The sequence below is a fragment of the Natator depressus genome, chromosome 7, assembly GCF_965152275.1.
Source record: "Natator depressus isolate rNatDep1 chromosome 7, rNatDep2.hap1, whole genome shotgun sequence".
In the NCBI taxonomy this organism is placed as follows: Eukaryota; Metazoa; Chordata; order Testudines; family Cheloniidae; genus Natator; species Natator depressus.
Window position 1 is genome coordinate 88,337,890 of NC_134240.1, and position 26,069 is coordinate 88,363,958.

Below are 26,069 nucleotides of genomic sequence, written 5' to 3' on the forward strand. Positions count from 1 at the left end.
CATGAAATTTAATAGTGCAAAGGGCAAGGTCATACACTTAGAAACTAACAACAAGAATTTTAGCTATAAGCTGGAGACTTACCAGTTGAACGTGACAGAGGGGGAGAAAGATGTGGGTGTACTGGTTGATCACAGGATGATTCTGAGTTGCCAATGTGATGTGGCTGTGAAAAGGCTAATGCAGTCCTAGGATGCATCAGGCAAGGTATTCCAGTAGCAATAGGGAAGTGTTAGTACTGTTATAGAAGGCACTGATGAGACCTCATCTGGAATGCAGTGTGCAGTTCTGGTCATGTTTAAGAAAGGTGAATTCAAACTGGAACAGGTGCAGAGAAGGGTGACTAGGATGATCTGAGAAATGGAAAACCTATCTTGAGAGGAGACTCAAAGAGCTTGGCTTGTTTACCCTAACCAAAAGAAGGCTGAGGAGAGAGGGATAAGTATCAGGGAGGAGAGGAGTTATTGAAATTAAGTGCCAAGATAGGCACAAGAACAGATGGCTATAAACTGGCTATCAATTAGTTTAGGCTTGAAATTAGATGAAGGTTTTTAATCATCAGAAGAGTGAAATTCTGGAACAGCCTTCCAAGGGGAGCAGTGGGGGGCAAAAAACCTAACTGGCCTCAAGACTGAGCTTGAAAAGTTTATGGAGGGAATGGTATGATAAGATTGCCTACAATGTCATGTAGCGAATCCACAACTGCTAGCAGCAAATATCTTCAATGGCTGGTGATGGGACTCTAGATGCGGAATGCTTGGAGTTAAATAAAGAATTCTTTCGCAGGTGTCTGGCTGTTGGGTCTTGTCCACATGTTCAGGGTCTAACTGACCACCACATTTGGGGTAGAGAAGGAATTTTCCCCTGGGTCAGATTGGCAGAGAACCTGGGAGTTTTTCACCTTCCTTTGCAACATGGGGCATGGGTCACTTGCAGGTTTAAACAAATGTAAATGGTAGATTCTCTGTAACTTGAAGTCTTTTACATGATTTGAGAACTTCAGTAACTCAGCCAGAGGTTATGAGTCTATTACAGGAGTGGGTGGGTGAGGTTCTGTGGCCTGCGATATGCAGGAGGTCAGACTAAATTATCATGATGGTCCCTGCTGACCTTAAGTCTATGAAAAAGGGACCCTGCAGCAGTCCTGGGAGGCAGGTGAAGACTCCCTGGAGCTGCAGAGATGCGATCTTTGGGGACAGAACGAATGAAGAGGCAGAATTGATGTGGGTGGGAAGAACTGATGTGGAGGCTGAGGGGCAGAATAAATTGCTGGACAGTGGGTGGGCACATGTAGGAGTGAGAGTTCCTGTTTTGGAGGCCAAAATCACCTGACCCCGAAAACATTAATTGTCACGTGCACACACAGGGATAGGCAGAGGGAGTTCAACAAAATCAAGCAACAGTCCAAAAAACAAAATATAATCTTAAAAAATAATTCCATGATTTGGGGGGCAATTTCATGTTTTTATAGTGACTGTCTCATGGTTTTTGAACCTTTGGGGTTGGCTATATTGCACACACAATATGGATGGTTCTAGGAGGAGAGCTGGAGGGGGGTGAGGGAGAGACTGCAGAGTCTTCTCCCCTAAAAAGATTGTTGAGTAAGGTCATAAATGTGCAAGAGGAATCCTGCAGGTGTGTAGAGCTCAGCTATAAATCAACATGAAATTCAACATACCTCATTCATTCCCTTAGTAATATGTTCCTTTTCATTTGGAAAACTACACATAACAAATTAGGATATTAATTGTTATCATCATAAGTAGTCATTGAAGTAGATTGAAAAAGGAAAGAGGGCTTTTACTACACCAGCCAAAGTGGAAGTGTTGGTCCCTCACACCAGGGAGAGGAGGAAGAGTCTCTCATAGATTCTTTCTGCTTTTTAATAGAAGAGGGGAGGCCATACTTCTCCTCCCCTGCTGAACTTTACTTATTTTATCCCCAATAACAAACAAGACACATTGATTTTTCTTTCATGTTGGATCACATTCCAAGTAAGTTTGTCCTTTCCACACTTTAACCATCAAAAAAGGGAACCCATATACCCTCAGAGGACATGGGAGACCTGGAGTCATGTTCCTGCTCTGCCACAGACTTCCTCTGTTACTTTGGGCAAGTCACTTAGCCTCTCTGTGCCTCATTTGCTCATCTGTAAAATGGTCCTAGACTTGAGATGGATGGCATGTTAGGTACTTACCTAGGTCAAAAAAAACCAACAGAAGTCAATTCTACCCAACCTTGGCATTGGAAATAGAAGATAGTGATGACCATATATACTGCTAGAGTTATATTGTTCTTAAACATTCAGCTTATTCATTTCAGCTCAAATCACCCTTGCCACTGTTACAGACAGAAATCCCAGTGCATTTCCGCATGTGAAGAGTGTCTTCCAAGAGACGTTGCTGCTCACTTACATATTGATCTCCTTTCTCTGCCCCATATTGGTTTACAAGTACAATGTCCTCTGGGATGGATCAGGACATTTGTATTTGTAATCTTTTTAAAATGATCTTGTATCTCCTATCAGTATGTGGTCACACTGGGGCATGACTACATTACATGAATTAGTGTTCCAAAAGATTTAATTCTCACTAATGTTTGTCAGAGAAAAAACTAGAGAATTTAGCTGTCTTAAGTGGAATCAAGTGTGCTCCCAGAAAAGACTTCAGCCAAGCTTTACTGAACTGAAATAATTGAAGCAGCAGATCAAAATTTTACAGACTACGTTACACCATACTCTTTGCTCCAGTTTACTAACAAGCCTTCCCTTCCAGGCTGTCATAAAAGGTACTTATTCAAATATAGTAGGAAATATTACTGTTTTGTAAATTGATCCTAATAAACCACTCATTAAAATGCAATCCAGAACTAACTGCTCCGCAAAGTAGTTTGTTAGGTCAATCCTTGCTAAGTTAGAACATGAAAAATGAGGAGTGCAATTATAGGATCGACACCTGGGGAAAGGCAGTGTAAACAAGTTGCTAATAAACTGGAGAAAGAGAGAGAGAGAGAGACAGAGACAGAAATGTGTCAAACTGTTTCATTACAACACAAACAAGAGACACTTAAATCTAGAAAAGAAAAGAAAAATGTTTTAATCAGTACTAAATAGCAGTTGCCTTAATAATTTTTAAGAATAAAATAAAATAGAATATTTCAACTATTGTCATTATGATATCAGTAGTAATACTAACAAGAAAATGTAAATATATATAAAAATAATATTTGAAACAATTTCAGAATTCCCTGATAGAACATTTTTCCCAATTTTTGTATTTCAAAATATTTTTTCCTGTGGGAATATTTGTCAAAATATAAACTTTTCCCCAAACATTTCCATTTTGGCAAAAAGCATTTTCCACTGAAAGAACATTTTGATGAAAAATTTACAACAGTTCTACTAGTAACACCTAATATTAGTAAAACTGCTTATAAGACAATAAAGTTTTCCCACAACTTTTCCTCTTTATTTACTTTCCACATTTGACACACTCTCATGTATAGTCAGCTTCATTGTTTGTTCATGCTTTTTTTGTTGTTGTCCATGCCACTTTCTATATTTGTACATTTTCTATCTAGACTGTAAGGTCTTTGGATAGGGATCTTAGCTGAAATCCTGTCCCTCCTAAACACAATGAGAGTTTTGCCATTGAATATAATGAAACCAGGATTTATTCCCTTATCTTTATACTGGTCTGTAACATGCTTAGCACACAGTTTGTGCTATACAGATAAATCATCTCAGCTTCTAAACTGATTAGTTGGGAAAGTTTAATGCCAAAATTCAAGTTACTTCATAAAATATGGTATTTCGGTTAAAATTTTGCATGAATGACTAGAAAATGTATTTTAAATTTGTTCTTTCACTTTGAGGCACATCTATCTTGATTCATTAGTCCTTCAGTTCAAAACAAATATTAGATCAATAGAACAGCAGCAAAACAAATGTATATTTAAGTAATTTGTGAGGCATATTTATATGTAGCAATTATTTATTTCTTTAAAACAAAGTCCAGCCATTTTGCCATTGAGAAAAATGACATTTCTTTTGAAGATGGCAAAGGTAGTGTCCTAACGGCAATATTTTTTCCTCCTTTATTTTAAAGTAAGTCTTGGACAAAATGGGCTGACAACTGCTATAATACAGGGCATTTTAAATGAATGACAGTAGCTATTTGAGTAGCACTGAAACAATGTAAATGTATATTTTCCCATTGTGTTTCTTTTACAGGTGGTTAATAGAGAAAACAGACTAGTGTATTATGGTATAAAGGTTTTATTGGCATGGGTTTGGGTTGGTTATATTGCCTGATGTTGGTGAAGCCAGGAATGATACGCAGGTCACACCAAATAAATGCCAGTAAAACCTTTATACAACACGGCACCATTGTATGTGCTTTACAGGCCATATTTCAAACATCAAAAGCATTTATTTAAAAAGTTTTAAAATTTTAGGCCACTTTTTGTATCCCTCCATCAGTAAAGCCAAAGTCTTTTAGTGTCATGTATTAAATTGTTAAGGGAACAGAAAACCGTAATTAATTTTAAAAACCTCTACAAACTTTCTGAGGTAGTTTTATTCATAAATAAGTGGCATAAGAAAATGTTGGATTCCATGGGAAGCTGAGAATCTCCCTGTTCCAAAAGCATAAATGTGACAAGATATTAGACGTTGAATCGGTCAGTGAGGCAGCGGTGAATATTATCAGTAACAGGCCTCAGTCCAGTATTATTTTAAATTTGGGGAAAAGTGACAAATATTTTTGTAGTAGGCTTTTTTTGTGTTTGCATTTGCTTCAAGATCTGAGATGTTAGAAATAGTCCGGAGGGAAATAGATCATTGGACAGGGTGGAGTTGTAGTCATCAAGAGTATGTGAATAAATGCATCACATGGCTGTCATCACCATATATGTAGTTTGTTTGTTCGTTCCATTAAAAAAAAAAAAAAAGCTAAGAACAGTAAAATTGAAAAGCAAAGACCTCAAAAGTTTGGAAATCCCAGAATTAAGGTTGCCTTTACACCCATAATTCTTCCCCTTGTGCATATACATTATGGTATAATCTTTACATGACCACATGCTCTTTTTTCCACAGGGCCTCATTCAGGTGCACACCATTAGGTCTAGTCTAGATTGGGGAAAAGGTGGTGTGTTTGAAAAGTTGTGTTAGCTAAGGCCTTAGTAGTGACATCTGATTGATCTCCCTTTCCCTCTCCCCTGCCTGCTTTTAGTTTTGGTATGAGGCAGAAAATACATTTGTTGCATTTCTGTTGTCTTCAACTACATAAATACTTTAATATATTAACTACATTACCCTGTCTTGCAAATTATTATTTGTTGTTCACCAGAACAGGATAGAATATGTATCACTTCACTTTCTATTGTCGGAAACATTGGCATGATTATAAACTTTACAAGTGAGATTTTCAAAGCCACATAAGGGATTTGGATGTCCAATTCCCATTAAAATTTAATTCATTTGTAAACCTTTAGCTTAGGAGTGAGTTTAATTTTCCAGGAACAAATATTAAAGAAGTCTGTATGGTTCAACCAATCACAGTCTAATTTTTCCAAAGCATGAAAAAGTAGGAAGTTCTCTTTTAGCTTGCCCCTCACAACAGGGAGACCGTCCATTTCAATGAGCAACAAATTGAACTGATGGCTGGCATGGATAATGATTTACAAGAATTTTCCATTTATGGTACAGCTATAAAACATTAAGAAGTCAGTTGTATCATGATCATCAACTGTCTGTATTGGAAATAGCACAATTTGTAATTTATTTCCCCTATATTCTCCAGATCAAAGGTGAACTGCACCATTGATTTGTAAAATGGCAGGCAACAAGTTATTTGCTTGGTTCTGCTCCTAATGGAAATATTTTTCTTTAGTTTCTATCTTGTATGGGTGAATATATGATATGATATTGTAGTGGCATTCAGCAGTGCTACTACCAGTGACAATCTTGTCTGGATTTCATTTTCATTATGCATCCTACTTGCAGTGGTTTATAATTTTGGCATCAAGGCTCCCCCTGGACTTAGGTTTTCCATATGAATGTTCAGCCCAAGAAAGATTAGTTCTGTAATTGCAAAACCCCCATGTTTACTGATTAACATAAATGTTATAATTTCAGAAACATTTTTGTACTTATAGCATTTTTAAAGTAATAATAACAATCAAATGTGTTGAGGGAATTAGTGACTTTTGTGCATTAAAATCAGAAGAGGTTTTAAAACAACCTAAAAAAAGAATATACACCATTCTGTTTGGATAAGTTCTTTCTATTTCTGTTAGGTGATATATATATACACACACACCAAACCCGTGGCCATGCTTAACACATTTATGCAAGTAAAAACTACTAAGAATGTATGGTTTTCTTTAGTTCACTTATATACTCTGTTTTTCAGGAAATACTATATGCTTATGTGACTTTTACCACCATAATATCTTGTAGCTTCACAATTAATAATGAGAGGGATCCTCAAGTGGTAAAGAGCAAAGTTAATGGGGCTACACTGCTTTACATTACCTGAGGATCTGCCCTCACAAACCCCTTTAAATATAGGGAAGTATCATTATCCCCATTTTACAGATGGGGAACTGAGGTGCAGAGATTAAGTGACCTGAAATGCTCATATAGGAATTTAGTGGCATAGTTGGACCATTTTCAGATCTCTCTTACATTTACATTATGAATAACTCTCTCTATGGAACAGGGATACATTGTGGAAGGACTATCAGTATAGTGTTCTGAATTGATCTAATCCATTGAAGTGTTTTTACCAAATGTCCTCTTATGCTTCCCCCCCCTCCCCAAACTGCCACAAAAAAACCCCAAACAATTTTAAAAGGTAAGCACTTAATTGTAAGCATGCACATCCTTTGACTTTCTATTGGGAAATCTTATTCTGTAGAGCAATATTTTTAATCACAGGACTAATAATGGGATTTTCTAGTCTAACTATGAATCCTAGAAATACAATATAACCCTATTAGGCCCACCTTGATTATCATACACATTGTAAGGAGAGTGATCACTTTAGATAAGCTATTACCAACAGGAGAGTAGGGTGGGGGGAGAGAAAACCTTTTGTAGTGATAAACACCCATTTTTTCATGGTCTGTGTATATAAAAACATACATAAAACATACATAAAAATCTTTTGTATTTTCAACAGTATACATCCGATGAAGTGAGCTGTAGCTCACGAAAGCTCATGCTCAAATAAATTGCTTAGTCTCTAAGGTGCCACAAGTACTCCTTTTCTTTTTGCGAATACAGACTAACGCAGCTGTTACTCTGAAACCCATTAGGATGCTAACAGAATTTATCCATCAACAGGTGGTTTTTGAACAGCAATTAAGAGAAATTGAGTCATCTTTCTTTTGTAGTATGGATTATGTGAAGGAATCAATAAACTTGATAAATTATTTGATAAACTGTATTAGGGACATGGAAAGGTTAAAAATGCAGCATCTGTCAAAAATTCAGGCAAAATAAGGAGATACCAGGGATCTACTATATGGGAACATGAATACTCTATACACAGGCCCTGTATTTATAGGCTGACATGAGGACGTGTGCGCTGGTAAAGCAAGCCATTGCTTTTTTGATAGGTGATAAGCCAGACCTATGGGTGGGTTAACCAGCTCAGAAAAAAAAAATATGACTCTCTGACACACTGTGAACTTTGGGGGAGGAGTGTCTAGGTTTACAAGATCCACAATCAATTAACGTTGCTACTTTGACTTAAATGGATTTTGTCAGCGTATGATTAGAATTGTGCCTAATGGCTCAGTCAAACTTCCAGAAACTCTCAAAGCTGGTTTCCAGGGAAGCACCAATTATTATTATTATTAATAATTTGTTAAGCACTGACTAAGTGCTTAACAGCATTTAAGAAAAACAAAAACAGTAATTTCTCTGGAGACCTTATAATGTAAGGGCTACATGTTCCCAATTCATCACCCAGATGCACTTCAGTAGGGTTCCATACAGGGATCCATGCAGATGTATCCATCTGCAGGCTATAAATCTAAAAGACAAAGATTAGGCAACAATACACCGGGTGGCCCAGAGGACAGTAGCAGCAGAATGTTGTCAACATTTTAAAAACATTTATATTAGGGAGGGGACATTTATAATGGTAATGCTGATGTGGGTTAGCCTTTTTGAGCCTCTCAGAAAACATGTTTTCCAGAGGGATTTAAATATAAAGAGGAGGAAGCCCAGAACATTGGGAGCGAGCTGTTATTCCAGGTATATGGAGCAAAGGAGAAGGAAATGATGGGAATGGTGAAGCTGAAATCCCTGGCACAGTGGATTAAGGGAACTTGATTTAGTAAATGAATGGATAAATTTGTAGATAGGAGCTACATGGTCCAAGCAGGACATGAAGAGGATAATATCAGTTCAACACAAGCAGAAAATTCTGGTCTGAGATTTAACCCTGACGGTCACAAATGAAGTGCACTAATAGAGTCTGCAGTAGTCACACAGGAAAAAGGACTTATTGCAGCCAGCCATTTCCTTACAAGAATTCATTAGGGTGTGTGTCCCCCACTGGGAAATGTAACAGTCACAATAATATTAACAATGTGAGTTTGTCTATTATGGCCTGGTCTACCCTACAAAGTTAGGTTGACATAAAATGAATTATTTACCTTGTGCCAACCTAGTTGTGCATGTGTCTACAATCAAATGTGTCTCTCACTGATGTAATCTCCCCGTTACAGTGGGGAAAAAACACCACCTCGCCAAAGAGCTTTGAGCCATGTCCGACATATTGTGGTCAACACAATGTGAGTGTAGACCAAGCATGACTGTATGTCAACCTTAACACTCTTCCAATAGCCGTCCCGCAATGCCAGACACTGTCCACTCTGGTCACAAATGTTAGGATATAGATATTCAGGCCTGTCTGCAAAGGCCTGTACTTTAAAAATTTAGGTGTATTCTTATCACTTGGCTAGTTAGAGGTATAAAAGAAAGAATCAAAATCACTGTCTGCCAGTGTAAGGTCCTTCTCTTACTGTGATAGTCTGAGGCCCTGTTCTTAGGCTAAGGCCTTTGGCTAAGCGACAGAGGCAGCCATAAGCTGGGAAGTGAGTGGTCACATTCTCACATTCCAAACTAGTCACACTGAAAGAAGGTGCTATTGGGCTGTTAGGAATACAATCCTGTCCTGATAGTGCCTATCGCCTCCAGAGAAAGGGAAGTGCCTAGAAGATGTAAAAGGAAATTTAGGTTGATAGTTTTCTGTCTGGTAAGAACTCACTTATCAATAAGCACAGCTGGGAAACTCTTATGTCTTTATAAATGTAGTTGTGAAATCCTCACATCTGTATTGTTTTGTCATTATAGTTCCCACTTTGCTATTGTTTATTGGCATGGTCTGTCTGGTTCTGTGATTGTTTCTCTCTGCTGTATAATTAATTTTGCTGGGTGTAAACTAATTAAGGTGGTGCGATATAATTGGTTAGCTAATCATGTTACAATATGTTAGGATTGGTTAGTTAAATTTCAGTAGAATGATTGGTTAAGGTATAGCTAAGAATATTACTATATAAATTAGGGGCAAACAGGAAGTAAGTTGGGATTTGAAAATAAGGAAAAGGAACTTGTATTTAAGCTTGCTGGAAGTTCACCCCAATAAACATCGAATTGTTTGCACCTTCGGACTTCGGGTATTGTTGCTCTCTGTTCATGCAAGAAGGACCAGGGAAGTGGGAGAGTGAAGGAATAAGCTCTCTAGCAACAAATATGAACATTGCCCAGGAATCATGGAGACTGGAAGCCACCCCACCTTTAAAAACCCTGCATATTTGTGAAATGCCTTTTCCTGATTGCACATCCTGCAAGCACACCCTTGTTGTGTGCAACTCAACCAACCATGGCAACTGCACACTCCAGATGGGCTCTTGCTTGGAACAGACAGGAGATATTGGATCTCTTGGACCTGCGGGAAGAAGAGGTTCTGCAGACACAGCTGTGAAGCAGTCATGGCAATGCAGACCGCACAAAGGATGCAGGTGAAGAGGTATGTTAGGGATCAGAAGTAGCACTTCTTGAAAGCACAGGAACTGTGGCAGGCATACCAGAAGGCCAGGTAAGCTAACAGTCAATCTGGGGCCGAACCACAGAACTGCCGCTCTTACAACAAGCTACACATCATACTTGGCAAAGACCCTACCCTGCACAGCACCACGGATACCCAAGGAGCATGACATGAACAGCAAAGAGGAAGAAGATAGGAGCCATGCGACCAAGAGCTCCAGCTGTGCCGCAAGCCAGGATCTGTTTGAGACTCCACCCCAGTCTAGCCAGTTGAGCATGGGCAACACCAATGCAGCGGAAGGAACCTCGGGTAAGTTTATGAAAGCATTTCCCATTTCAATGTTTAAATGTTCAGATGGTTCCTGACCCCAACATAGCAGGACACAGATATTAACTTTTCATTAATTTACTTGTACTAGAAGAGGTAGTAGTACAACAGAGATAGAATTGTCATTTGCTTTTCATTCCCCTGTAGAATTATGGGGGGAGGAGGCATGCAAAGTAGTTTATCTACACAGGGAAGTCCCTTGAATCCTGAGAGATCTCTATGAAACTGTCATGGAGGTACTCTGCAATCCTCTCTGAAGGTTTCTAGGGATGGCTGCATTACTCCTTCCTCTATGGCAGGACACGTTTCCTATGCCAGTCTGCGATGACTTTGACAGGCATCATTGCAGTAAACAGGCTAGCAGCATACAGGCCCAGCCAGCTTCGGAACACCAGCAGCTGCTGCGCTCTGTGCCATTTTTACCTTCAGGAGCAAGATATCAGCTAAAATCACCACTGCCTATGGAAAACAGCGCCAGTGCCCAGAGCCATTGCCCTGCATGGAAATAGGGACTGAAATTGCATTGTTTCACACAACTAAACAATTCCCTCCTTGTCCTCTCCCCCCATCCCTTGGTGCCTCCGCTGTGCCATACTCACCATGCTTGGGGGTGGAGACCAGTGCTGCACACAAGCGCTCCAAGGGTTGAAGTGTCAATCAACATGCCTTGCTTAAAACTTTAGGAGAGCAAGAGAATGGAGGTCTGAAACTTACCTTTTGCTTTCTGTTGTGACTATACATACAATACCTTTGTGTTTTATTTACTGCCATAGTGGCCTTGAAGGGTCCCCCTCCACACCCATCAAATGCCTGACCCCAGTGAAGAGAAAGAAGAGGACATGGGAGCATTCAGAGACATCCTGCAAGCCAGTGCAGCATTGGACTGGGAACAGAGGACCTGGAGGGTTAATACTGTAGACAGTATGGAGAGGGAAATAGCAGACAGGAGAAAGACCCAGGAGTCAGAGAGGAAGATGCACCAGGACATAATGCGGCTTTTCCGGCAGCAAACACAAATGACTGCAGATTCTTGTTGAAGTGCAGATTCAACAATCATCTGCTTGCAGTCAGTGGAGAACTCCATTTTAGCACTTCCCAAACCCCCAGTATTCCACATGGCATTGGGGCTGCATTCCTACCCCTACCACTGAAAGAGACAGTAATAGTCTTTTCCCTTTTAAAGTTCTGTTCCGTTAATTTGTTTTAGAAATTTTTATTGTATTTATTTTAATTGCAGATTGGATTTTGCACTGATTTTAGTATGCAATAAACATTTACTTTTTTGGTAAATAGTTCATCTTTATTCCTACGCAACATATGCAGCAGAATGCCTAGCACTACTGAAAGCACACACTATTTGTTATTGTTCAGGGTGGTGGAACGCATAGGATCAGTGACAAACACAGCATAAGTGTAAATGTAGAGAAAGCATCACAGAAATAACTGGGGCATTAACAGACCGGGTTATATTCATAAATGTACTCCAAGCTCCTAATAGCCCCCCAAACTTCAGGACCAGGTAGAGTACATTATGCCACACCACATTACTGTGGCTGACTATTAAAGTGCTCTTTCAAGGTCTCCTTCAGCCACATAGCTTCATGCAGAGCTCCTCGAATACTCCTTATGACTGGCTGTTGGAACCCAGACGACAGCCATTCCACCTCCCCCCTGGCAGCAACTTTTCTGCCTTTGCCTCACAGATATTATGTGGAACACAACAGGCAGCTATAACTAGGGGGATCTTTTTCTCACCCAGATCTGGTCTTGTGAGTAAACAATGCCGGGGTCCCTTTAATCTATCAAAAGGGCATTCAACAGTCATTCTGCATCCGCTGAGCTAATAAATGAGTCTTTCCTTGGTGCTGTTGAGGTGGCCAGCGAACTGCTTCATGAGCTGGGGCAGCAGTAGTTGGCTGTGTCCCGCAGGATCACTATTGGTATTTTGACATTGCCAGTGGTAATCTGCTGGTTGGGAAAGAAATGTCCCTGACTGCAGCTTCCTGAACAGTCCTGTGTTCTTAAAGATGTGAGCATCATGGAGCTTCCCTGACCAGCCAACACTGAATCAGCAAAGAATCCCTGGTGATGCACAAATGGTTTCATAACCATAGAAAAATACCCCTGTCTTTTGAAGTTCTCTGTGGCAAGGCAGGCTGGTGACAAAATAGGGATATGTATACTGTCTATCACCCCATTGTTGCAAATCCATCCAATATGTCCTGCACATTACCATGAGTCACAGTCCTGTGTGGCAAGAGTCAAATAATGGCCCTGAACACGGGCATGACAATGACCCCGAGAGTGGATTTTCCAATCCCAAAATGATTTCCCTCTGACTGGTAGCAATCCTGTGCTGTAAGCTTCCACAGAGTAATCACCACTTGTTTCTCCACTGTCAGTGAAGTTTTCATTCTGGTGTCCCTGTGCTGGAAGGCTAGGGCAAACTTGGCACACAGATCTTAGGACTGTGGCCTTCTGCATCTAAAAGTTTTGCAGCCACTGTTCATGGTCCCAAAGCTGCATTACAATGTGATCCCGCCGGTCAGTGCTGATTTCTCAGGCCCAAAAGTGGCTCTCCACTGTCAGCAGCTGCTCCATGAATGCCACCACCCTTGACTTGGTTTTTACTATGACCCACAGCAATGTGTCCTTCGCAACATCATCATGTCCCCCAGTGCTGCAGTTCTTTCTGTGGCTCTGCTTGTTCCTCCTGCATTTGCAATGTTCATAATACTGCAGAGGTGTACGGGCTCCATGCTTCTGTCAGAAATGGCCAGCAGCAAGAAGTTTTGCGGTATTTTTTAAAAAGGCACAAAAATTAATGGATACGGATGGCATTACGGGATGGAGAAAATTACACAATGAGAACTTGGCCCATTGCTCCTAATCACACCTGTGCCACTCATTTCTGCTCCACACACATTGCTAAAATTTCCCAAGTGCATTGGATGATGGAAAATTGCACACTGGGATATCTATCCATGGTGCACCACACTGTGCATTGACAAGCACTCCTGGTGAGTGCACGCAGCACTGACACAAGGAGCATATGCATGAGCGATATACTAACTGCAATGGCTTTATGCCAACAACTTATGTCAACCAAAGTTTGAAATACAAATATAGCATATGCAATGAAAAGGGTCTAGTTATTCTCCATCTCTTTTGCAAAATAACTTCAGCTAAAAGCAAGATATTTAAAAATAATGATGGAGCTCAGGAAGATTTCAGTTTCCACAGATTGTCCACACCGCACCTGAAGTGTGTGTAGGGGAGGGGAGAACGTTGTCTGGGCTTGCCAGAGGAAGTGCTTTATGGGTGGAGGGGAAGAGGTCAGAAACTGCCGCAAAACGAGCGGGTGGGGGATCAGCTTGGCGATGATGGCTCATCCCCTGGGAACGTATGGCGGAAGGTTTAAAAGGTACAAGCCTGGGCATTAGAAGTCCTTTATCCAGGCAGCAGGCAAGGCAGCACTTGCCCTCCCTTCTGTCGAGTTGGTGAATATCATGTTTGGTTAGGATCTGCTGCAGGCATTGTGCTAGTCACTACTTTTAGGGGTGCTGGGATGGAATTTTTCCCTCACACCCATATTGGCCTAGGTGGAGTGGGGGGTTTTCACCTTCCCCACCGCAGGTGTCAGTGAAGACCTATTACGGTGAAGAGGAAAGGAGTTCAGGCCATATGTCGCAACTCATTTTGTAAGCATGGGGCAGATGTCCAGAGCAGGTACTCTATAAGGAATGCATTCAGTGACCAAATAAATGGTCTGGTAAAGAACTTAAAAAGGAGGTACTGGATAAAGAAATGGAACTGAGGCGGGGTCGGGGCTCCTATGATTGGTATGGCAGGGAGCCAACCTCCCTTTCTTATAACCCACCTTAACCCTCCTATGAGGGAGGATGGATGGTAAGGTCCAACCCATGGGTTGCTGGGAGACCTGGATGGAAAGGTGGGCTGGTGGAAGCCCCGGGTAATTATTTGAATGAACATGGAGTTGCCTGCACTGCCAGCTAGCCTCAGACATCTAATAATAAAGTTGCAGCCTGATTAAATCCATATGAAGTGTCTCCTGTCCTTTCAGTATAGGTGGATAAGCAATTTTGTTTGGTTTTTAAAGAAGCTGTTTTCACAGTTTTGAAATCTTAAAATCCTGGTTCATGGTTTGATCTAGCTATATCTTTTTTAATGAAAAGGTACTCATTTCGTTAAAACTGTATTTCCCCTAGAGTCAAGTCACTTTCAAAAACACATACAGTCAAAGCTGCTGATGCTGCTAATATACAAATAGCAGCTGCATATTAGGACTAACCATAAGATTGTTTGCAATAAAAGAAATGCTTCCCACCTTGTTTTAGTCTATCATATTGGTGACAGCCTGTCTCCTGAGCACCCCAGCCACATGAGCTAGAAACACATTTCTATCTAACTTAATTGAACATTCCAGTATGGAAAAAGCAACAACCCGACCTTCAGATCCTGGAGGCTGTTAAATGATACGCTAAAATAGATGGAAAATTGAAAAGGAAAAAGGAGAGAACGAGAAAAGAGAAGAATATCTTGAACTGTGGTTACATTATGAAAAATGTCAGTTAAAATGACACCATCACCTCTCATTGATTCAATATAATGTTTTATCTATTTACAAGTAAAATCACAGACTATAGTAAAAACTGATCAAGCCTTCATTTGACCCTTACTACACATATATGAACTAAGAGACAGTTGATGAATTTAAAGGGCAAGAAAAGCAGATATGGAAAAATTCTCAGCTTTTAGAGCGATCACCTGCAGGAGACGGAAGCTTCCCCACACCTCCTATATAGCACTGGGCAACTGGTTAGGTCAAGAGTTTCTAATTTTTTTTCACAGCAAGAACCACATCTTAATAAACAAAGCCAGTTGGATGGACCTTTTCCCTTCTCCATTTGTGGATGTAGAGATCACTTTCCTTCTCACAGGTAAATTATTTTATTGCCAAAGTCAACTACAGTGACTCATTGACTCACTACATGGAATGTGTGGAGACTAAGGGAAACATCTGTCTTTTTTTTTCCAATTTCATGTGCATCACAGTTTACCTGTGTGACTGACTGCATAGCACTAAATCAAAGGAGGAAACTATGACAAAGATATGGTACTATGATAGAGAATGCCAAGGCTCCTTTCCCCAGAAACAATGGGGAAAGATATTAATTGGGGAATACCTGCAGCCTGGCTCCAACTAGGCTGGTGATGTTTACTCTTCCCAGGCCAAACCTGGATCCAAAGAGATACTAAAACCTTAAAGAAGGCAGGCAGAAAGGTAGGGTTAGGTAGTTTGGCAGCAGGTGCTGCATGTGGCTTTCTAACAGAGAGATGGAGAAAATGCTGCTGCAATACAGTCTGCTTCTCCCACCCCAGAGGTGGAGGAACTTCTCAAAACTTGCAAAGAAAGATTATGGTTCAGACAAGAGGAAATAGGAGTATAGGGTTTTATTGTTTTAACAGTTTTCTCTGCATGCTATATGCCTTTGAGTGAATTAATGATGTTTTATTTTGAGGAAGCTGTTTTTGAGTCACTTTAATCAGCTACTGGTCACAGGTTCCCAAAGGTAAGGGTTTACAGGTCCCAAACATTTTGGGCTTGTCGTGCCAACACAGTTAGGAAACAGGGTGGCTGCAACTCAGAGATCCAGTCTAAGAGTTGTTGGACCGCACAGTTTTACCTTTGAGAAAAGTGCAGGAAGCCAGGACTGTCACCTGAGTGGGTGCAGCTCACCCTGTAACCATGACAGAAAGTAAATATTTTAGCTGTCTTTTACAGAAATTAAGCAGGTAGGAAAAAAGGGATGACAAGTCAGTACCATGCGATCAGCCACCTCACCACAGACCACCAGCAAGCACTCCATACAGACCCCAGTTTGCGAGCTACTGAATTAGGCGCATTATGGAAGTTTTTCACCATCCTCTAGAAGCAAGACACTAAGTTAAATGGAAAAATGGCATGGTAAAAGTGTGGGATTTCTAATAAAACCTAGCATGGTGACAGGTTTCAGCGTGGTAGCTGTGTTAGTCTGTATCAGTAAAAACAACAAGGAGCCCTTGTGGCACTTTAGAGACTAACAAATTTATCTGGGTATAAGCTTTCATGGGCTAAAACCCACGTCAGACGCATTGAGTGAAAAATACAGTAAGCAGTATATATATGAAAAGATGGGAGTTGCCTTACCTGCTTACTGTATTTTTCACTCCATGCATCTGATGAAGTGGGTTTTAGCCCACAAAAGCTTATACCCAAATAAATTTGTTAGTCTCTAAGGTGCCTCATTGTTTTTAATAAAACCTAGTTAAGTTAAATATATGTATGCTAATTAGTAAGATCAGCTTTTTCTTTTTTAAGCAATGAAAAATAAAATACAACACATTTTAAAATATTTTTATTGCTGTAGAATGGAAATATGAGCAAAAGAATAATATAATTAATACACAAGGTATTTGTTATGAAGTAGTTAGTTATTATCCCTCTTTTGCCCTTCTGCACACAAACTTTTACCAGGATATATTTTTCCCCAACAGTAGTAGCTGTGAATGTTTGGTATATTAGTTGGTTGTGCTAAGACAGGGTGGTTTGGTAAAGGTTTTTGTGCAGAAGGGTGGTTAAATACAGCGGATAGAAAATTAGAATCCCTCAAGTTAAGGCTGGGGTGAGCAGCCTGTGCTGTATGCTAATGGCTGTGGTGATGGTAAGACTTGTGTCTGTGTGTGGAGAGGAAGAGTGTATGTAACCGTAGGTGGCTGAACTTTCAATTTCCTTACTTGTATGTTTTTCTGTCAGATATATTGTGTGTGTAGCAACCCTTATGGCTTCCAACCAAGGCTTTTCATTTACTAATTTCCTTTGTTTTTTAAATGCTTGGTAATAGCTGTTAAAGAAGAAGATCGACTGAGAGAGGGGTGTAAAAAAGTGGCTGATGGAAAATAATTTACCCAAGAGTAGCTGCACATCACCCTCATATGCGAGAAACTGTGTAAAGGCTTCTGTTATAAAATAAAATTTGACAGAACAGTGTAGCACCTGATAGAAATGGTTGCGTGCACTCTGAGACCCATCAATCTGGCTTGCGTGCATTCAGCCTCCATAAACATCAATCAGACTTACGTGCACCTGATCCCTGTCCATCAGACTAATGTGCTCCTGGCTTCCATGGGGGGTGGGGGAGGTGTGCACTGTTATAACACTAAGGACAACTGAAAATGACCCTAAATCCAACAAAAACCTATCCATTGCATGAGTTCTACTGAGGATCCACCTCTACCAATTTTTGTGTTGACGATGTTTGTCAAGAGGTATCAGTTGATAACGGAAAGTACGACTGCCAAAGAAAAACTTCAGCCAGAGTCCAAATTCAAAGATTCTCTATTAAAAATTTTGAAAAGAAACAGAACAAAGAAGGTAAAGGGTATAAACATTCACTCTGTATGAAACTTCACACCAATTGGACACCTACCTGTAGGGGAAAAACAGGATTTTTAGAACTTAACTATATCTCTGGAGTTTCCATCAGGCATCTCCATAATTTCATTGCAAATATAAAAAGTTGGCTTCATGAATAAATCTGGTATAAAAACAGAAAAAAAGTATGTTGTCCTTCTTAAAACAGATACATTCAGTATATATTCACTGGCATGAAAATACACAGGGTAAAACAAAAAAGTATTTGCTTAAATCCCAAAACTGTATATTGGAAAAAATGGCACAAAAGTTGTTGGTTTGCTAAAAAAAAAATCCATTATTAGTGAATTCAGATATGCTGTAACTAAACTCTGTCTAAAGTAGAATAAAAGTCCTGGATGTTTCTATATATTACAAGGTGCAAACTGCAATTCCACTTACAGTGGAATCTCTGCTTTTATAGTGAAGTGCTTCTCTGACAAAAATGACTTCACTATAAAAACGTTTCCTTTAAAATGCTGTTTAAGAGATCATGTTGACTAAAATGATAGGTGTGCTATTTTGTAAGTGATAGAAAATTAGAGTATTAATATATTACCTTCTCTCATCAAGTGCTTTCAGAACAATTCTTACTTAAGTAATGTTCTTCCTCATGCTTATCACAATCAGTATTCTTTGTTGTCTATATCAGTTTCTCTCATTTTTTATCTCTGATCTTTCATGTTAAGACTTAGATTAATGTGCTACATGTGAAAACTAATCTTTCTACCTTTATATGTTGGCAGTACAACTAAAAACTCCTTAAATTATGCTTAAACCTAATAAAATTATGATAATTGGGACCTAAGTATGTTCCCTTAATATGTTAGAATGTAATTACTGTAGCCAGACATGCTGCCCCCTGCCCCCCTCCAGTTGCTCTTTCAAATGCAATCTGTATAGTTTCCAGGAGAGCTCTCTGTCAGCATAAAGTGTCTTCACCAGATGCACTGAGATAGCGCTTCTAGTGTACACTAGCCCTTGGTAATTAAAGCACTCACCTGGAAGATAGGAGATGCGGATTCACAGATGAGTGCCTTTTAATACCAGACTATAGAGACATTCTCACGCTCTCTTTTTGCCCAATGAATATTTAAGTAGTTATACAAAGTGGAACAGCATCAATGGGAGAGATTGAGAGAGATCCTCCCTAGAGGATAGCTTGGTGGTTAGGATACTCACCTAGGATAGGGTGAGATCAAAGTTTAAGTCCCCACTCCAGAGTGGGGATTCAAACCTGGGTCTCTCACATTCCAGGCAAGTGCCCTAAACATTGGGCTTATGGTTACAGAAGAGAACATACATGCACACACAGTTTGCTGGTCTGAAATGGACTTTTCAAATTTGCTTACAAGTTCTGAACATTTTTGGAGCTGAACTGAAGATTTTCCCTGATTTTTGGTGTGCTAGGTAAACCAAAAAAAATCAATTATTCATCCATCTCTAATGCTGATACTAAGCCATTAATAGACTGATGACTCAGTGTAACGGATTCTTGGATTTAGCATGATGAAGAAAAACTGTCAAAGTAACGTAGTTTAAGAACAAATAAAGAAGGAATCATCCTCCTCTTCTGAGGGAGCACGTAAACATGAATGACATTTTATAACCCCAATTTCAGTTTTATTTATATATTCTATGGGACCATAAAACCTGTGGCAACTACAAAAGAATAATCAACTTTCATAGCCAAAATTGGAGCCAAGGAGACTTGTGGGACTCTAGAGGGGCTCCCGGTACAGGGAAAGTGGATAGAATGTCAGTACTTGAAGATGCTTTCAAAGAGAAAAAAGTTGGCCAAATGATTGATCTAATCCCTAGTTTCAGGAAGTTTGCAAATCCAGTTAGTATAGTCGTTGTGTGTTCCAAGGTAGTTACTAGATTCAGGAGTCCTTTACCTGCCTAACAAACATGCAGACCTCCAACTGCCACCTTTTAACAACTATTGTGCTACTATAAATTAACAACTCAATTTTTATACCAACCTACAAGGAACTTTGTTTCTCTCCCTCAGCACTCCTCTGATTACACAGGCACTTGTCAATTTACACTAATGTTACTATTCAAGAAACATTCTGTAGTGTTTCCTTAGGGAGTTGTTCTTTACTGAACAAAATTGTTAATTTTATAGTACAAAACTTTCCTGTGGGGTTTCTGCTCAACCCTCTGTTACTGGCACTTCACTCCTCTGCCAACTTGCCAGATTTAAAAAACTGATTACAGAAAACAGATTCTGGTTATCTCAAGGGGATAAAGACAACCTTTCATTTGCTTGTGTTTACCTAATCCTTTAAATCCATGTCAGCTAGGGAGAACTCACTTCCATTTATACTTTCTTAAGTCAATGGAAAACCCAGGCTAAGATTGATGCATGTGATTCAGTGATAGTTGTGGATTTCCAGAGCCATATTCTGAAATTATACATAAGTGGTATAAGTTAGACCACTTTACATTCAATAAGAATCCCTTACACATACTTAGCCCCATGCTACCCACATATAAGGAAATAGAAGGGCATGTCTATACAGGGACATTCAGGAAAGTTAAGACAAGTTAACTAAAACTCTGGATTAAGCTACAGTGAACTAAGGCCCCTAACTAGCAAAAAAGTGCTTCCACATAAGAGTTTAATAGGCTTTCACCAATGTGCTTTTATTTCACACTTAAATTAACTCATCTTAACTTTCCACAAGGTCCCCATGTAGACATGTTTGAACTGATGTAAGCGGGTATAAATAAAAGCTGCCTTCAAAACTACTTTAACCTCCGCTTTCTTCCATTTCCTTGGCACATAAATTAGATCCAGTTAGACTCCCATACATATGGTACAGCAAGTAGATCTAGAGGTGTATGAGTGAGCAGAAAGTATACTTAGTGTGAGAGGCATCAATCCTGAACGTGTATCACTATCTACTACTTTTGGGGGGGGCACATGGGAAAAGCAATACATGATTAAAGGCTTAATTCCTGACAAGGAACTTTTATTCCTTGGCTCTGATTTGACCTACAGAACACTTGTGCTAGGCACAAGAGTCGTTAGGTCTTCCAAACTGAAAACAGCAAAATGACAGTGTCCAAGGGTTGGAACTTTTTAGATTCCATTATCACTTTCAGTTCCAGATAAGGATTTCTAACACACCACAGTTTGGAGTACCCAGATGTGGGTTTTTGAACTGGGACAACCTCTGCTAAAAAACTGTTAAAGAGTGACATACTGAATTCTTCCATATATAGTACACACACACACTCCCCATATAGAATATAAAATGATTGCTAAAAATTGCCAGTTTCAAATTGTGCTAATATTTAAGAAGAACCTTCATTATTTGCAGAACCTGTTTCACAAAAAGCATAAGCATGAACTGTGGTAATGACATGAAGAAATATAAGTGTGGTCACGGTTTCTAATTATAATTAATTTTTCATAGAAAATATATTTCTTAAATTCAAATCAGACTATAATATATTAATACTCTAATTGCAAACATCTGAATGTGAAGTAAAACTGAACAACAGCATTTAGCAGTGATGGAGCAGATCCGCAGCTGCTGTAAATGATCCAACAATGGAGCTAAGCGGTTTTACAACAGCTGAGGCTCTGGCCCCGCATCGATTAAAGTACTAATGGTTATATTGTCAGGGTGTTAAGAGACATGATATACTAGAGTATTAATCACTGTTGGATTTTATTACTGTAGAAGATAAGGGACAAGGACTTTTAGTCCAAAAAACTCCAACCTTGGAACAAAACAAACTTCATTCTTCCCACAGAGTGTCTCACAGCAATAAGACTATTCTAGGATTCTTACAATGATAGGGAGGTGGTGGGGCGGGGAATAATAATAATAATAATAATAATAATAATAATAATAATAATAAAATCACACAGATCAGGTGGAAAGGATTAAAAAACCATTAAAATGCTTAGGCTAAAAAAACCTCAGACACCAGATTTAAAATAAAAGAAAATCTTCAAAAGCAACCGAAGAGATTTACATGAAGAATAAATTTAAAGTACTGGCTGATTTAACTGGAAGTTGTTGACACCTTTCCAAGGGCAGAATGTGTTTTACTGGACAGGGCATAATCCAGGAAGTTGGGAGATCAACATTCTGTTGCTATGTCTGCCACTGATTGACTGTGTAACCTTTGGCCAGGAGCCTCAGCCCCTCTAATATAGGGATGATAATGCCTACTCATCTTTGTAAGACACTGATATCTGTGGATGACATGTTTGATTAATTTCTGGGTTACACTAGTGGCCACACCCACACGCCCCCATGCTGTCCAATTTTTTGGAGACACTGGCAGGTTCTAGGCCTGCACCAGCAGAGCAGGGTTAGTGGGAGGTCTTTTCATTGGGGGTAGGAAGGAGAACTGTACTCTGTGTGTGTAGTTGTGAGTAAGGTGTACTGATTTACCAAGTACCCCAGGCAGCCTTTACTAGTGGAATTGCAGCCACTAGTTAATTCTTTCTTTCCATAGTACTTTGTAAAGGTGAGTTAAATATGAACCATTCAGAGCAGGCTGCGCAGAGGGGACATAAAGGCTGAAGAAAATTGGTAGCATGTGACCTCCAGAAGAAGAAAGAGGAGCATCCATGTACCAGCAATGCAGATACAGGTGAGCAACCGTTTTCATGTTCTCTCCACAGGTACTAATGCAGAGAGTGGACTAGATGATACATCTGAGGGAAGGGAGCAGAAGGAGACTCCACCAATTGGAAGGCATGAGATGCACTGTCCTAGGGATGGGGGTTCCATGACCGCCGGTCCCAAGAGAAGGAGGCGGGTGGCGGTGGTCAGGGATTCCCTCCTAAGGGGGACTGAGTCATCTATCTGCTGTCCTGACCAGGAAAGCTGAGAAGTGTGCTGCTTGCCAGGAGCTAGTAGTCACGATGTGACGGGGAGACTGCCGAGACTCATCAAGCCCTCGGATCACTACCCCTTCCTGCTTCTCTATGTGGGCACCAGTGATACTGCCAAGAATGACCTTGAGTGGATCACTGCAGACTACAGGACTCTGGGAAGAAGGATAAAGGAGTTTGAGGCGCAAGTGGTGTTCTCGTCCATCCTCCCTGTGGAAGGAAAAGGCCTGGGTAGAGACCGTGGAATCGTGGAAGTCAACAAATGGCTATGCAAGTGGCGTCAGAGAGAAGGCTTTGGATTCTTTGACCATGGGATGGTGTTCCAAGAAGGAGGAGTGCTAGGCAGAGATGGGCTCCACCTAACGAAGAGAGGGAAGAGCATCTTCGCAAGCAGATTCGCTAACCTAATGAGGAGGGCTTTAAACTAGGTTCACCGGGGGAAGGAGTCCAAAGCCCTGAGATAAGTGGGGAAGTGGGATACCAGGAGGAAGCACGAGCAGGAGAGCGCAAGAGGGGAGGACTTCTTTCTCATACTGAGAAAGCTGGACGATCAGCGAGTTATCTTAAGTGCCTATACACAAATGCAAGAAGCCTGGGAAACAAGCAGGGAGAACTGGAAGTCCTGGCACAGTCAAGGAATTATGATGTGGTTGGAATAACAGAGACTTGGTGGGATAACTCACATGACTGGAATACTGTCATGGATGGATATAAACTATTCAGGAAGTACAGGCAGGGCAGAAAAGGTGTGGGAGTTGCATTGTACGTAAGAAAGCAGTATGGCTGCTCAGAGCTCCGGTATGAAACTGCAGAAAAACCTGAGAGTCTCTGGATTAAAGTTTAAAAGTGTGAGCAACAAGGGTGATGTTGTGGTGGGAGTCTGCTATAGACCACCAGACCAGGGGGATGAGGTGGACAAGGCTTTCTTCCAGCAACTAACAGAAGTTACTAGATCGCAGGCCCTGGTTCTCATTGCGGACTTAAATCATCCCGATGTCTGCTGGGAGAGCAGTACAGCAGTGCACAGACAATCCAGGAAGTTTTTGGAAAGTGTAGGGGACAATTCCTGTGCAAGAGCTAGAGGAACCAACTAGGGGCAGAGCTCTTCTTGACCTGCTGCTCACAAACAGGGAAGAATTAGTAGGGGAAGCAAAAGTGGATGGGAACCTGGGAGGCAGTGACCATGAGATGGTCAAGTTCAGGATCCTGACACAAGGAAGAAAGGAGAGCAGCAGCAAACAGACCCTGGACTTCAGAAGAGCAGACTTTGACTCCCTCCAGGAACCGATGGACAGGATACCCTGGGAGAACAACATGAAGGGGAAAGGAATCCAGGAGAGCTGGCTGTATTTTAAAGAATCCTTACTGAGGTTGCAGGAACAAACCATCCCGATATGTAGAAAGAATAGTAAATATGGCAGGCGACCAGCTTGGCTTAACAGTGAAATCCTTGCTGATCTTAAACACACACAAGAAGAAGCTTACAAGAAGTGGAAGATTGGACAAATGACCAGGGAGGAGTATAAAAATATTGCTCAGGCATACAGGAGCGAAATCTGGAAGGCCAAATCACACTTGGAGTTGCAACTAGCAAGGGATGTTAAGAGTAACAAGAAGGGTTTCTTCAGATATGTTAGCAACAAGAAGGTGGTCAAGGAAAGTGTGGGCCCCCTACTGAATGAGGGAGGCAACCTAGTGACAGAGGATGTGGAAAAAGCTGATGTACTCACTGCTTTTTTTGCCTCTGTCTTCACGAACAAGGTCAGCTCCCAGACTACTGCACTGGGCAGCACAGTATGGGGAGGAGGTGATCAGCCCTCTGTGGAGAAAGAAGTGGTTCAGGACTATTTAGAAAAGCTGGTATCAAGCGGTGTGCCCCAAGGGTCAGTCCCGGGGTCGGTTTTGTTCAATACCTTCATTAACGATCTGGAGGATGGCGTGGATTGCACCCTCAGCAAGTTTGCAGATGATACTAAACTGGGAGGAGAGGTAGATACGCTGGAAGGTAGGGATAAGATACAGAGGGACCTAGAGGGACCTAGACAAATTAGAGGATTGGGCGAAAAGAAATCTGATGAGCTTCAACAAGGACAAGTGCAGAGTCCTGCACTTAGGACGGAAGAATCCCATGCACTGCTACAGACTAGGGACCGAGCGGCTTGGCAGCAATTCTGCAGAAAAGGACCTAGGGGTTACAGTGGACGAGAAGCTGGATATGAGTCAACAGTGTGCTCTTGTTGCCAAGAAGGCTAACGGCATTTTGGGCTGTATAAGTAGGAGCATTGCCAGCAGATCGAGGGACGTGATCGTTCCCTCTATTCGGCATTGGTGAGGCCTCATCTGGAGTACTGTGTCCAGTTTTGGGCCCCACACTACAAGAAGGATGTGGAAAAATTGGAAAAAGAGTCCAGCGAAGGGCAACAAAAATGATTAGGGGGCTGGAGCGCATGACTTATGAGGGGAGGCTGAGGGAACTGGGATAAGAGAAGAACTGGGAACTGCAGAAGGGAAGAATGAGGGGGGATTTGATTGCTGCTTTCAACTACCTGAAAGGGGGTTCCAAAGAGGATGGATCTAGACTGTTCTCAGTGGTACCAGATGACAGAACGAGGAGTAATGGTCTCAAGTTGCAGTGGGGGAGGTTGAGGTTGGATATTAGGAAAAACTTTTTCACTAGGAGGGTGGAGAAGCACTGGAATGGGTTACCTAGGGAGGTGGTGAAATCGCCTTCCTTAGAGGTTTTTAAGGTCAGGTTTGACAAAGCCCTGGCTGGGATGATTTAGTTGGGGATTGGTCCTGCTTTGAGCATGGGGTTGGACTAGATGACCTCCTGAGGTCCCTTCCAACCCTGATATTCTATGCTTCTATGATAATATTATTAGGCTCATAGTGTTGGTCACTTATGTTGCATTATCATTTGATTTTGGTTCACAGGATTTACTTTTTTGTTGGGGAGAGTATGCAAGATAACCATGTACCACTTAAGCTCAAATAGGATTTGATAGAATAGAAACGATTACAAGTGGTAGATACACCAAGCTGGTAGCAACATTTCAATAGAGAGAGTGCTGTTCTCCTGAAAAATTTCCAAGGAACACTGATACAAATCACTGCATTATTGGAGTAACTCACTGGTACTCAAATGATTTAAATAGGAGCACTTGTAGTACTTTTAATGATTTGGTTTCATAAATGTAATTTTCATTCCACACATCAGGGAAATAATTTCTAGACAGCTTCAACCAAAAGATCTCTCTTTAAGGAAATAAAAACCATCATTGAGTTTCTCAATGCACACTCTACTGCACTCTAAGTACTCCAGCTTGATTCTCTGCCATG

The 26,069-nt window shown here is 40.7% G+C and overlaps 1 protein-coding gene across 4 annotated transcripts in view; it reads right to left on the reverse strand.

Moving 5' to 3' along the window:
* PRKG1 (protein kinase cGMP-dependent 1) overlaps nt 1–26,069 on the reverse strand; it is an 860,241-nt gene that overhangs the window by 457,365 nt on the left and 376,807 nt on the right. The gene's annotated exons all lie outside the window — the stretch shown is intronic.